Below are 13154 nucleotides of genomic sequence, written 5' to 3'. Positions count from 1 at the left end.
GCTGCAGAAAAGTGGGCTGATCTCTCTTGCCCATCAGTGACCTGTGCTAGTTCCTAAATGCAGGACCTAAACAAGTGTCAGTCAGCTGGGAAGGGATCAAGGGGAAAGAAGTGGTGGGAATGAGAAACACTTTGTGCTCTGCAGGTTGAGTTCACAAACATGCTACAGTGACAGTCTAACAATTCAGAGTAAAGAGGTTGATGGTAGAGCCATGCATAGAACATGGTGATATAAAAAAAGCAATATACAGAAGTGTTCTGTAACTTGTGCTGGAAATTCTGAAAAGCCAGAACACCTCTGGCTTCTACTTGAGTTCTGCCAATGGAACCCCAAGCTCCTTCCTACTGGGCTCAGCAACAGCCTGCTTGGTTGCACGTTCCAGAAAGATAAGACTATAGACAAACTCTTTAAGCACAGACTACTTTAGCAATTGATCTAATTTACAACTTCTTGTCAATCTTTACCCAGATCCCAGTCTTAATAATGCCTGCCTTAAAACTCTCGTATGACTAACTCTTCACCAAAGAAAACTTATAAAACCCAAGTGCCAAACTATTTGAAGAGACACTTTGATTGTCAGTGGCCCCCTTGCCAGGCAAGTTTATAAAAAACTCAGCTTGTGGGGATTTTTTTAATCACAGAAGTTTTCTGGTGGTTTCAGGGTTGTGTTAACTGATTTGAAGGTCCCAGTGATATCTAGCAAAATCCCCTCGTCAATTTTGGCCCAAGACTCCACATCAGTAACAGTATACATCCTAAAGCCCCTTGAGTGCCCTAATTTGAGGTCCTCAGCTGTTATAGTCGCTAAGTCTCCAACATTAAGTCTGAGCTCCTATTCCTTTTCATTGAGCTCCCAGCTGAAATTATTTTAAATCCAATCATTATCCTTTAGGAATTGTTTAACTTCCAATACAATTCTATTCACATTCCCTGTTGGAAGTCTGACAAAGCATTTATTTGCCATTAATTGTCCTTTTTGTCTCTCTGTCATTGACGTTTTCCATCCGTAAGAGGAAGCTCTTAGGATAAGAAGCATACATAGGTCTGATGAGTCTATCTCCAAACTGGCCCTGAAGATAAAGAGTAAAAGGTCTTGGGAGTCTGGCTTCCTTTCTTACACATCTTTGCCTCGGGTCACCCATCAAAACTTTACAAGAGCTTTCTTTAGTCTGGTCTATGTAAGACCTGTCTGTGTAAGAAGTTGGTTCTTGAAGAGACCTTCTTTCACCACACTCCAACGTCCAGGACCATTGATTTCTCACTTCAATGACTGGAAATGGCTCAACTTCAGGTTGAGGGGCTTAAGACGTGGGGGACAGAAGCAACAGTTCTTCTTGACTGCGAAAGCCAGTTCCACACGCATTCACCTGCTAGCAAATCTGTAACTCTTGGGGCCAGCCTGGTGGCATAGCGGTTAAGTTTGTGTGTTCGACTTTGGTGGTCCAGGGTTTGCTGGTTCAGATCCTGGGTGTGGACCTACTCACTGCTCATCAAGCCATGCTGAGGTGGCGTCCTACATAGAAGAGCTACAATTCTACAACTGTGATACACAACTAGGTATTGGGACTTTGGGGAGGAAAAAAGAAAAGAGGAAGACTGGCAACAGACGTTAACACAGGACCAATCATCCTCAAAAAAAATCTATAAGTCTTCCTGGTAGAAGTCTGGCTTCTTACATGTATTTTCACTTAATCCTAACCCCTGATATTGTCTCTTTATATGTCATAATTCCACCAAGAGTAACATGGATTTGCAGTGGCCACTTTGGGGAATTATTGATAGAACAAAAATTGATCATCTAAAGGGTACATTAAAACAGAGACAAACCAAAACCCCCAATATCCTTGGTCAACATTTTTGATTGGTATGAGGAAGCTTCAAAAAGAAATTCAGATTCAAAACTGTACCCTTACAATAGAGCTTAGCCAAAACTAATGAGAAGGTAAAAAGCTTAAAACTGTGTGTCCATTAGGTTCACCATGAGCAAACACAAACACATGCACCCTGTATAAAAAAATCTACCTCTTTGTCCCACATGCCTTCTCTACCTTCTGCTCTCTACCTGTCTCTGACTCCTCTTCCTGTCCCTCTGGTCTACCTGAATTACCTAAGGCTCAATAGCCCCTTAAAATCAGACAACTGGAAACCTGAAAATAGACTTGAAACCACTGTCCAGGTCAGAATTTAGAGCCATCAATGACTATCCTAAAATTTTACTGATAAATTCAGAATAGTCTTATGAATTTATAATCCTGGACTTCCAGGAATATATAGATTAGTTTACAACTGGTGGGCTCCTCAGATGCTAAATCTTGGAAGGAAAATACTCACTAGGATGAAGCTACAGAGAATCTCAGGGACCCTGAGTTCCATGGGACAGCCAATGATGTCAACAAGGCTGTCAAAATAGGACAAGCTCTCTTAAGGGTCACATTTGAGGTACTCCCTATAAAGATTGACTGGGTTCTTATTCAGTTTCATAAACAAGACTGTAGACCTGTTTTTGTCATTTCTCAATGGGGTAAAACCTTAATGAGGAGATTTGATTAGCAAAAGCAAGTTAGAATGGAAAATAACTCCCTTATCTCTACTACAGTACCCAGCAGAATACTTTTAGAGGGAAAGAAATCAAACCCAAACTAAAACTCAGAATAAACGTAAGATTCTCCAATTTAAACAATGACACGCTTCCCACAGAAACAATTGCTGGGACACATACACTGGGAGATTCCCAGGTAAGTACACTTGCAAGTATTGTAAGCAAAAAAGAGATAGGAAAAATTATTATCTTGTCTTAGCTATGAAACAAAAAAAGAAAATTAAGATGCCCAAACAAGAATGCTCTGACAGAAATAAAAGCATCCAATTCCTTGTTGTACCTTTAAGTTCACATGGAAATATTTATCTGAACCTAAAGGACAAACATGCAAATGTACGATTGATGTGGGTATTGGGTTGAATAGGGTCCCCAAAGATTCATGTCCACCCCAAGCCTGTGAATGTGATCTTCTTTGGAAACAGGGTCTTTCCAGATGTGATTTAACATGAGGTCATGCTGGATTGGAGTGGGTCCTATAAGGGTGGGCCCTATTAAGACTTGTGTTCTTATAAGAAGGCCATGTGAAGACACTGAGGACATCAAGGGAGAATACCATGTAGCAAGAGTCAGAGATTAGAGGGATGCTTCTACAAACCAAGGGAATGCCATGAATTGCTGACAACCACCAAAGGCTAGGAAGAGGCAAGGAAGGATACTTCTCTAGAGTCTTCAGAGGTAGTATGGCCCAGTCAACACCTTACTTTTAGACTTTAAGCCTCCAGAACTGTGAGAGAATAAATTTCTATTGTTTTAACCCACCTGGTATATGGTAATTTGATATGGCAGACACAAGAAATGAATACAATATGGATACTACAAAACAACTACTAACCACCACTGTCACACAACCTCTCCTTCAGAGGTGGAGTCCAGCATACCAATTCCCAAATCCCACGTCCAAACACATAGCCCTCACTTTTGGACAGTAACAGAGGGACAATCCTTTCTTTGGGACATCTTATCTGCTCATTTAAGAGAGAAATATCCTCTCTGCCAATGTAATTGCCAGATGAAATATCCTTAGAGATTTCCTCTTAAAATTCCTGAAGACTTTATTTACATTCAGGGTAAAATTAAACTAGATATTAACTTAACACTGTCCTTATGTTTAAATCAACCCCAAATTGAGAAACTCTGGACTGCTTTAGGACAAAGAATTCCATTGACATTAGCAGAATTAGTGGAGCTGAAAACATTAAGTTAGGGATTGATCCATCTAACCATTACTTGAAATTTCACAGTACCCTCTAGGAACAGAAATTAAAGAGATAAAGGCCTGTAATGGAAACCATGATAGAAAGAAAATTTATCCTACCTAGTAGGAGTCTGATGAAGAAATCCAATGGGCCAGGCTCTTGATTTGTTCAGGAGTTTGGAGCTGTAAATATAAACAGTCATACCTCATTTTCCTGTGGTACCAAACCCCAGTACCACTCTATCCTTAATGCCACCTAGGGCACTTTATTTATAGTCATACACCTGCCTACTGCCTTCCTTAGTACCCTATGGATCAGGATACCACTGCTTGCTTGCCTTCTCCTGGGAAGGACAACAGTTATGTCCCATGGGTTTACAGAAACCCCTTCTACTTTTTAGAGTTTTTAATTAAGATCTTAAAAACCTTAAATTTCCCTATGATTCCTCTCTTATCCAGAATGTCAGCGACATTTTGCTATGTTCTATGAATAATATAAGCTCCAAAACAGATTCATTTGCCTATTTACTATTTTTGTTCACAAAGAATATAAAATTTCTAGGGGAAATGTATGACCTTGGCAGAACAAGGTACATTACCTAGGGCATAGCTTACCCAGGAAGGTAAATCTCTCACAAGGGTTATAAGCCATTCAGAACTGCCCAGTCTTTAGACTAAAAGACAAATAAATAGGATTTAGGGTCACACTGGCTATTGCAGAAAGTGAGCTCCTAACTTTTTTGTAATCACCACACTTCTGTAACTAAAACTAAGTCCTCAGTGTAAGAGCACCTAGTTCCTGGGACTTTAGTTGATTGAACAGTGGCCCACAAAAAACATATCTATATCCCAGAATCTGTGATTGTGACCTCCTTTGGAAAAAAGGTCTTTGCAGATATAATTTAGTTAAGGATCTTGAGATGATATTATCCCAGGTCATCTGGGTGGCTGTAAATCCAATGACAAGTGTCCTCATAAGAGACACAGAGTAGAGACATGCAGAGAGAAAAGGTCATATGAAGAAGGGTGGAGATAGGAGTGATGTAGCCACAAGCAAAGGAATGCCACCAGAAGCTGAAAGAGACAAGGAAAGGTTCTACTCCTAAGCTTTGGGAAGGAACACAGCCATGACAACAATTTGACCTCAGACTTCTGGCCTCTAGAACTGTGGGAGAATAAATGTCAGTTGTTGTAAGTCACTAACTTTGAAGTAATTTGTTATGGAAGCTGCAGGAAATTGATACAGGAATTTAAACATGAGCAGGCATTTTGTAATCTAATATTAGCCCTCCAGTGACTTCCCACAATGGCTCTACCTAACCATAAAACTTTCTACTCACTCGTACACAAAGCTTTCCAAGTTTTACCCAACTCTCTGGGGACTAGAGGCAAAAACCTTATGACAGCCTTTTCCTTGATCCAGTGGCAAAGGCTCCCTCACCTTGCCTCAGGGAAGCAGCCATAGCCCAAGTTTCTGGAGACCTGCCAACTTACCCCCAGGATCTCCTTTTAACCGACTGGTCCCTCATGTCGTACAATTCTTTCTGTTCATTGAAAATAGTCAACATTTCTCAGCAAACACATTCACCTCCCATGACATTTTATTACTTTCTCCCTCAACCATTTATATCTGCAGTTGTAATCTCTTGATCCTAACACACTTGTCCTTTACCTAAGAAAGAGAACCTTCTGATGCTTAACCTCTGTTTTGATGGTTCAGGAACCACCTATACCTCACACAGAATTATTGGAGACTCCCATAGAAACTTCATATTCCTGTTTGTAGAATTGAACAGGAAACTATCAGGCTCTGTATACTAAAACAGATTTTAAGTCATCTTTAGAACAGAACATATACTTAAAAGAGAAAAGTCTACTAAATGTGGTGCACTCACTAGAGCTTGCCAGTTGGCTGTGGATAAAAGAGTTAATACATATATTGACAATTCATATGTCTCTGGGGTAGTACATGATTCAGGGATGTTCTGAAAACAATGAAGGTTTATGATATCAGCAGGAAATCAAATTAAAAATAGTCAGTAGTCAATTTAGAAACTCCTAGAAGCCTTGATGTTTTCTGTTGAAATGGCCATTATAAAGATAGAAACCTATTCAATAAAAGAACAACTTGAAGCTAAAGGAAATGCTCTTGCTGAACACCATACCAAGTAGATGGCCCTCACTAACCTCACGGTCCTTACAGTTTCTCAGAGCCAAATATCAAGACTGGCTCAAAGAGGCCAACATATCAAATGTCACAAAGTGGCTCTGAAATTGGAAAACAGAGCTCAAGAAAGATCTGGCTGAAGATGGTTAGAGAATGACCTCTATTGTTCTCAGGGTACGCTCTTGGTGCCAGAAGACCTCAAAATGAACACTGGGAGATCTATATATGAAGTTGGCTACTATATTTGATCAGCTTTGGTGGGGAATCTTTACTAACGCTACTGAGGGTGTTTCTGCATGTCTCATCTGTTACCGACAAAATGCTGGCAAAACTGTAAAGATAGGACGTGGACAAAAACCCAGGCTTCGGCACCCCTCAGAGCATTTCCAAATAGACTTTATAGATTTATTGTCTTCAATGGATTTTGGATACATTTTGGTCACATTTTGCTTATTCTTGAGATGAATAGAGGCCTCTCCTTCTCAAAGCTACAGCTCATACAGTAGCTAAAAGACAGCTTCCTTTCATGTTTCCTACTTGGGGAATCCCTACCCATCCCTTCATTAACAGAAAAATCCAGATCACTGGAATTGTCATTAGAGAACTCTGCAAAGCCTTTACACTCAATAATTTCATTGCTTTTACCATCTTCAATCTTGAGGGAAAGTCAAGAGGATAAATGGTATTTTACAATTAAAGCCAGCAAAAATCTCTGAGACCCTTGAACTTCTATAGACAAAGGGGTTACCAATGGCCTTAATGACCATGAGATCAATACCTTCTTGAGTTTGTCAACTCACTGTTTATAATTTGGTAACTGTCCATACTATGTGTCTGAGAACATCACCCACAATCCCGGCCTACACCCTGTTCAGGCAGTTATAGCTTAATACTGAAAAAGAATAATACAGTATACTGAGTCTTATCATCCGCAGATACAGGCAGCCTTTCCTCAGCATCCTCCCAATCACTGCCTTTATGACCTAAAACCTGGAAATGTGGACCTCTAGAAAGGACATCAGAGCAAGGTAGATCCCAAATCTGATGAAAAGAGCTCTTATCAAGTTCTACTGATCACCACACTATGATCAGATTACAAAGGATTGATCCTTAGATTCTCATCACCCATTTAAGAAGACACAAAGCTACCCTACGCTACCAAAAAGCCTTCCAAACTGGAGATCTCACACTGAGGATTCTTATGAATCCTTCAGAAGCTGACACCTTAGAAAGGAGACTGCTGGGGCCGGCCCCGTGGCGTAGCGGTTAAGAGCGCGCGCTCCACTGCTGGCGGCCTGGGTTCGGATCCCGGGTCGCACAGACGCACCGCTCTGGCCATGCTGTGGAGGCGTCCCACATAAAGTGGAGGAAGATCAGCCGGATGTTAGCTCAGGGCCAGTCTTCCTCAGCAAAAAGAGGAGGATCGGCATGGATGTTAGCTCAGGGCTGATCTCCTCAGGAAAAAAAAAAAGAAAGGAGACTGCTAACCTAAGATCTCAAGTCAAAGTGATGTATAAAGCTTCCACCCAGGATGTTAGAACTAGATCTCAAACGCCTAGAACACTGATTGCCATACATATCTTCACATGTTTTGTTATTTATTTGCCAAGTTATTTTTTCTCTCTCTGTTGGCTTAAAGTTCTGGATAATGAATAGATATTTGTTACCTCTGAACTGTGGCACTAATTTGGACCCTTATTCTTAAAACTGTTCTTTGCACCCCTGGTCACTCCGTGGCTCAAATATATAATTCAACTCACCATTGGGTTTATAACCACTTTCCTTTGAATGTCACCCAGTTTCCTTCAGTACAAATCCCTTACAGTGATCAGTTGATTTCTGGATGGTAGAACTTAACACTTTTGTGAATCCATAGATGGCAAATATTATAACAAGCCAGATAGCCAAAAATCTAAGACCCTCCTTCACATAACATAAAGAATGGGTATTTCCTGTCTCCATTAAAATGAAACCTAGGTATTTTTCATAGAAATTAGCACCTTAGTGCTCGCTTCGGCAGCACATATACTAAAATTGGAACGATACAGAGAAGATTAGCATGGCCCCTGCGCAAGGATGACACGCAAATTCGTGAAGCGTTCCATATTTTTTAAAAAGGAAAAAAAAAAAAAGAAAAAAAAAAAGAAATTAGCACCTCAACAAAACATACAAATAGAGCTTGGTAAGATATTAAGTGCTAAGAGCCTATGCAAGTGGAGGATTCCTCTCTTATACAGATCCTACAAGGAAAAGTCAGTCAGTCTCCTTGACTATGGCTCTACCTGCTGATCTCTACTGTGTATCTCACTGTCTGGTGCTTGATTACACTTGTTGACTTGTGTCAAAGCTGTAGGACACAATCAGAAAACCTCATAGGGGTATTTTGGCCAACAATGGGTCATTGGGTGGTTCCCAATGACTGATATTGATTTTGTTCCACAAAAAAAAAAAAAAAAAAAAAAAAAAGCCTATTGGCTACTGCCCACAAATTGGACACAGACTTGTCACCTCAGCAAACTGATGCCCACTCTCAAGAAATTCACTGATATTACTCTGGGTCCATTCAGCCCATTGATTTTCCCTAAGAAAAAGAAAAAGGGGTCTTTATACCTCTTAACTCAAGAAGGAGAAAATTTGAGCCTCAATTTAAAACCCCAAATCTTAACCTTTGAGGAACAATTCTGGGCTGCTTTATTCTTTCCTCAGGCATCCATATTTCACCCTTTAAAGAAGGTCCAAAGACTGGTGCAAAAAACCCTACATGCTCTGGTTCAGAGACTGACAGAAGAAACAGACAGTGCCACTAAGGCCAAAGATCTCCTTGTCTGAGAAATTTACAAGATTGAACAGGCAGTGGGTTAAAACAGAGTCATCCTAGACATATTATTGCCTTCTCAAGGCAGAACATATGCCATCTTAGAGAAAAGATGTTACACTTCTATCCCTATAGTCTTTTCTATGATGTTTAATGTTAATTAAAGAGATCTGGAAAACAAAGACATTAGAAAATTCAATAATCTGGATGATACCCCCATAGCTTGTTCAACTGGCTCTTCAAACTGGGGGTGGGATCTCTTTTCCTGGCTTAAATTGGACAGAATTTGTTCTTGGCTTAGAAGTAGACTACCAACTCAGTATTTGTCAGTGTTGCAATGATCAAATATGTAGTTCTACAGAATCTTAAATATTGCCACACAGTCACTGTTTTATCAGATTATCTTGCTGACAGAGACAAGAAGATCTAACATCTACTGAAAATCAAGTGACCTCCATCATGACCCATATACTTAAGCCAGAGGTGTAGCTCTAGACTTATCATGTGGTCAAGGTTACAGTCTGTCCCATAGTTGTGGTTGAAGTATGCTCCAAAAATTGTGACTGAGAGATAGACAGGTGATGCAATTATATCTTGCCAAACAGACAAATTGTACAGAAACCACAAACTTAAAATACAGAAAGATTGTTTAAGCTCAAACAGCTGGAGCGACAGTTGGCTTGGCAGACTCACATGTTTCAGAAAGATAAGCCCAGACATAAACTGGTCAAATACGAATCACTTCAGCAACTCTCCTAGTTTACAAATTCTGACCAACCCCAGCTTAGATCTCAAATTCTAATTTCTGCCTTATGACTGACAATCCAAACAAAACCTTATGAAACCTAACAGCTCAAGACCATAGGGGAGTCTATTGGATGGAATTCATTCAACCAGTGACTCCCTTGCCTGGCAAGTTTCTAATAAACTTAGACTTTTATTATTCTTTTTAATAACCACAGATTTCTCTGATGCTCTCATATGGGGTCTTTAACAGCTCATTGGTAATATTCAGGAAAAGTAAATAGGGCTTTGTATTCCCTTAAACTTGCTTTCCTCTGTACTATTTATGGCCAATGATTCTGGGATGGGGAGCATAAGAATGAGGAAATAGTTTTCTCAGATTGCATATTCCCTTACTTTCCCCAATCTCTAACAAAATCATGCTATGCAACTCAAAACTGAGAAGCATAACTGCAGTAAGCCACTGCCAGTAATGGGGGCATGGTGCATCCCCCAGTAGTGCTGGAGGAAAAAATGTTGAACCACTGGATTATAAATCACCAATGCAAGCCCACATATGCAGGAGATATGACAATAAGTTAGTATAACTGATTTTTTAAAAACTATGACTTCAAGAAGTATCTCTCCAGGTCACTGCTCCCATCTCTCCCTCCTATGTGATATCACCTGCTTCCTGGATGGGTGAGAGTTCTGTTTTTTCAGGGCAGGGGGGGAGTTGGGAGGCGACAAGCACCAGAGATGGTCAGGTCACTGGAGGTGGGGTGAGGCAACATGGAGGCGTGGGGCCTGGAAGCGCCACTATTGTTCACATTACTAGTGCTGCTGGTGCTCGTTCACCCCAATTCTATGTCCAAACCCAGCATTTCTAAAGCACTGCTGGGGCCGGCCCTGTGGCTTAGCGGTTAAGTGCGCGCGCTCCGCTGCTGGCGGCCCGGGTTCGGATGCCGGGCGAGCACCGATGCACCTCTTCTCCGGCCATGCTGAGGCCGCGTCCCACATACAGCAACTAGAAGGATGTGCAACTATGACATACAACTATCTACTGGAGCTTTGGGGGAAAAAAATAAATAAATAAATAAAATTTAAAGCACTGCTGCCCTTCATGCACATCCACTCCATGCTAAAAGCTTTTAAGGGTGGCTACCAGTGGAAATACAACCAGGTCCTTTACAGGACTGATCTTTGACTGGACAATTGAGAAGAACACAGAAGCAGACAGTTTCTAGGAAAGCTGCGAGAATTCTCAAATTCTCGGAATCTATGCATTAACTTATATCTCCAAGATGGAGAAGATGACCAAGCATGGGGAAACTATCTGGTGTCCAGGAAGAAGATCAGAAGTTTCAAACAAAAGATACAATCCAGGAGGCAGTCTACAAGAACATATATCCTACAGAATTCAGGTTGCTGATTTTGGAGAACACAGTTCTGAACAAAGCTTATGAAGTCCACCTCCTGGTGTGGACCCCTGTTCACTACAAGGTGCAGAAAGCCTGATAAGGAAAATTATAGAACTTGCAATGCTTTTTGACCAATATGAACTGAAGCTTCAGAACAATGTTCTAGGCCCCAAAGGAGTTCTGACCCAGGCTGTTGCCATTTTGGTCCAAAAAACATCATGATTATTGCATTGCAGTCAGGACAGAGTAAACCTCATCCTCTGAATCAGGAGCATCTGCACTCAAGGTTACCCAACAGCAGAATTCGGGTAGTTGATCTGAATTCTGAGGGTCACTTTAGTTCATTGCTGTCAACAACAGGTTTAGGGAGGTCTCAGCTTCTCAAACAATTGTCCTTCACAAGAAGCTTCACACTGAGAGTACAGTGTTCCCCACACAGACGACTTGCAGGCAGAGCTCATCAGCTGCCCGTTTCAGTTTGAGCAAGAAGATTTTGATTTCCCAGCAGGTGAGATCTCACCACAAAAGTGGGGTTTTCTGCTGGTCTGGGCCAGCTTCTCTGCCGCAACAAGATGCACGGGCTTACCTGAGCCCAAAAATGACCATTCTGACATTCATAGGCTCCATCTCCAGAGGCACCAAGGGATCCGTCCGCCCAGGTCTCCATGCCAAGCGGGCTCATGTTTTCAGCACTAGCTGGAAATCATAGTCTCCAGTGCCAAGGAGATTCCAGGGATAAAACCCAGAAATAAAATCGAGGTCCCAGCTCTGCTGGTTTTTGTGAAGGATCCTTCAGACTGCCCCACTTCCTCACATGCATTGTCAGGGCCCTCAATCCTGCAAGCAGCAGTCAGAGGCCTCTGCCCACTGCTCTGGTCTCATCTGCCCCCATGACCACCAGGTCATCACCATCCCAGTCACGGTGGCCTTTGCAGTTAGAATGAGCCTCTTTCAGTCCTTCTTGGATTCCTCCCAAGTCAAATTCTTCAAGCTCTTTGTGCTGCTGGCTGGGACTCTGTGTTCTGCCTGCCCCAGAAGTTTACTACACACCCAGGATTTGCTCACACAACTAGCCTTCAGCACAACCAGAACCATTTTCTACAGCATCTCCAACATCACTGCACATTTCGCCTCCAAGGCACTGTGAAACCCAGCCTACCCTCCCCATTAATCAGCTTAAGGAGTTGAGCAGATAAGCCAAGTCCTCCCTCAGAGACTTGCAAGCTTCTAGTAATAGTGACACCCTGTGTCCACACTAGAGCTAGCCCTAGAAGACCTAAGCCCCTCTCTCAATGCACATTTCACTGTCCCATCTGTTTGATAGACCTATAGTTCAGTTGTGTTCATTAGTTTATCTTTATATGTAGTAGCTTTAAGATTTTTTCTTTTTTGAGTCTTACAAACTCATTGCCTCAGATTTGATCCATGATTGCCTGAAACTTCTTGGCACATGCAAAAATTCTTCCTTGATTGCTAAAATCTCCTCCTCCACCATGCTTTTTAGAATTTCTATTTAGAAGTTGTCAATAGATGAGATGATTGTGGTCAGTCTCAGGGAATGGACTGATTTTTTGTTCAAGTTCTATTTTTCCCCAGTGAAAAAAAATTTTTTTCACTCAGACTGCTTCCCTAGGGAATTAGGGAAGAAAATAATCATGAACGTCTGCCCTGAGGGAGCTCCCATCACCACCTCAGGGAGCCTCAAAATGTACTGCATGAATGAACAGCCTCTGTTCTCAGTTTAATGGCAAGAAGCCAAAATGCCACATGAGTGTTAAGAGTAAAGCTTTTTATTTTCACTGTCTTTGGGCCAATGTGAATAGAGCAGTTCAGCTTTCTTGTTTCATCCTTTTGTAAGTTACCAAGGCACATCTTGGGCTTGGCTTCAGCCAGCTCCCAGTGGTACACCTCAGGCCCAGGGGTTCCCGAATCTTCTCCCCCATCACACAGGAATATCTGGAGTTGTCCCCAGGGAGCATCCTTGTTCTGGGGCAGGGGTCTTCCTTTGCTATGTTGAAAGGCCATCACAGTCTGCCTGTGAAGGAAGATTTGGTGTTATTTGTTACTCTTCTTGTACAATTCCAAATACAGCAGACCCAAGCCTTCATCCTGCCACCCAAGAGAAGGTGTCCATCTAAGGCCTCACTGGCAGTCAGCTCACCAGGCTGCAGGACACTCTAAGCAGCTTCCAGCTGGCATCAGAGCTCAGCCAGCTGCCCTTGCACAGAGAGGAG

The 13154-nt window shown here is 41.8% G+C and overlaps 1 non-coding gene across 1 annotated transcript; it reads left to right on the top strand.

Annotated features, from left to right (window-relative positions):
- Positions 1 to 7965: 7965 nt before the first annotated feature.
- LOC147913404 (U6 spliceosomal RNA) lies at positions 7966 to 8072 on the top strand. Its single transcript, XR_015548769.1, has one exon. It is a non-coding gene; the product is annotated as a U6 spliceosomal RNA (small nuclear RNA).
- The last annotated feature ends 5082 nt before the right edge of the window (positions 8073 to 13154 follow it).

The sequence above is a fragment of the Ceratotherium simum genome, chromosome 27 (genome assembly GCF_057802395.1).
Source record: "Ceratotherium simum simum isolate JZ-2026a chromosome 27, ASM5780239v1, whole genome shotgun sequence".
NCBI classification, from domain to species: domain Eukaryota; kingdom Metazoa; phylum Chordata; class Mammalia; order Perissodactyla; family Rhinocerotidae; genus Ceratotherium; species Ceratotherium simum.
This window is presented reverse-complemented; position numbering and strand designations above follow the sequence as displayed.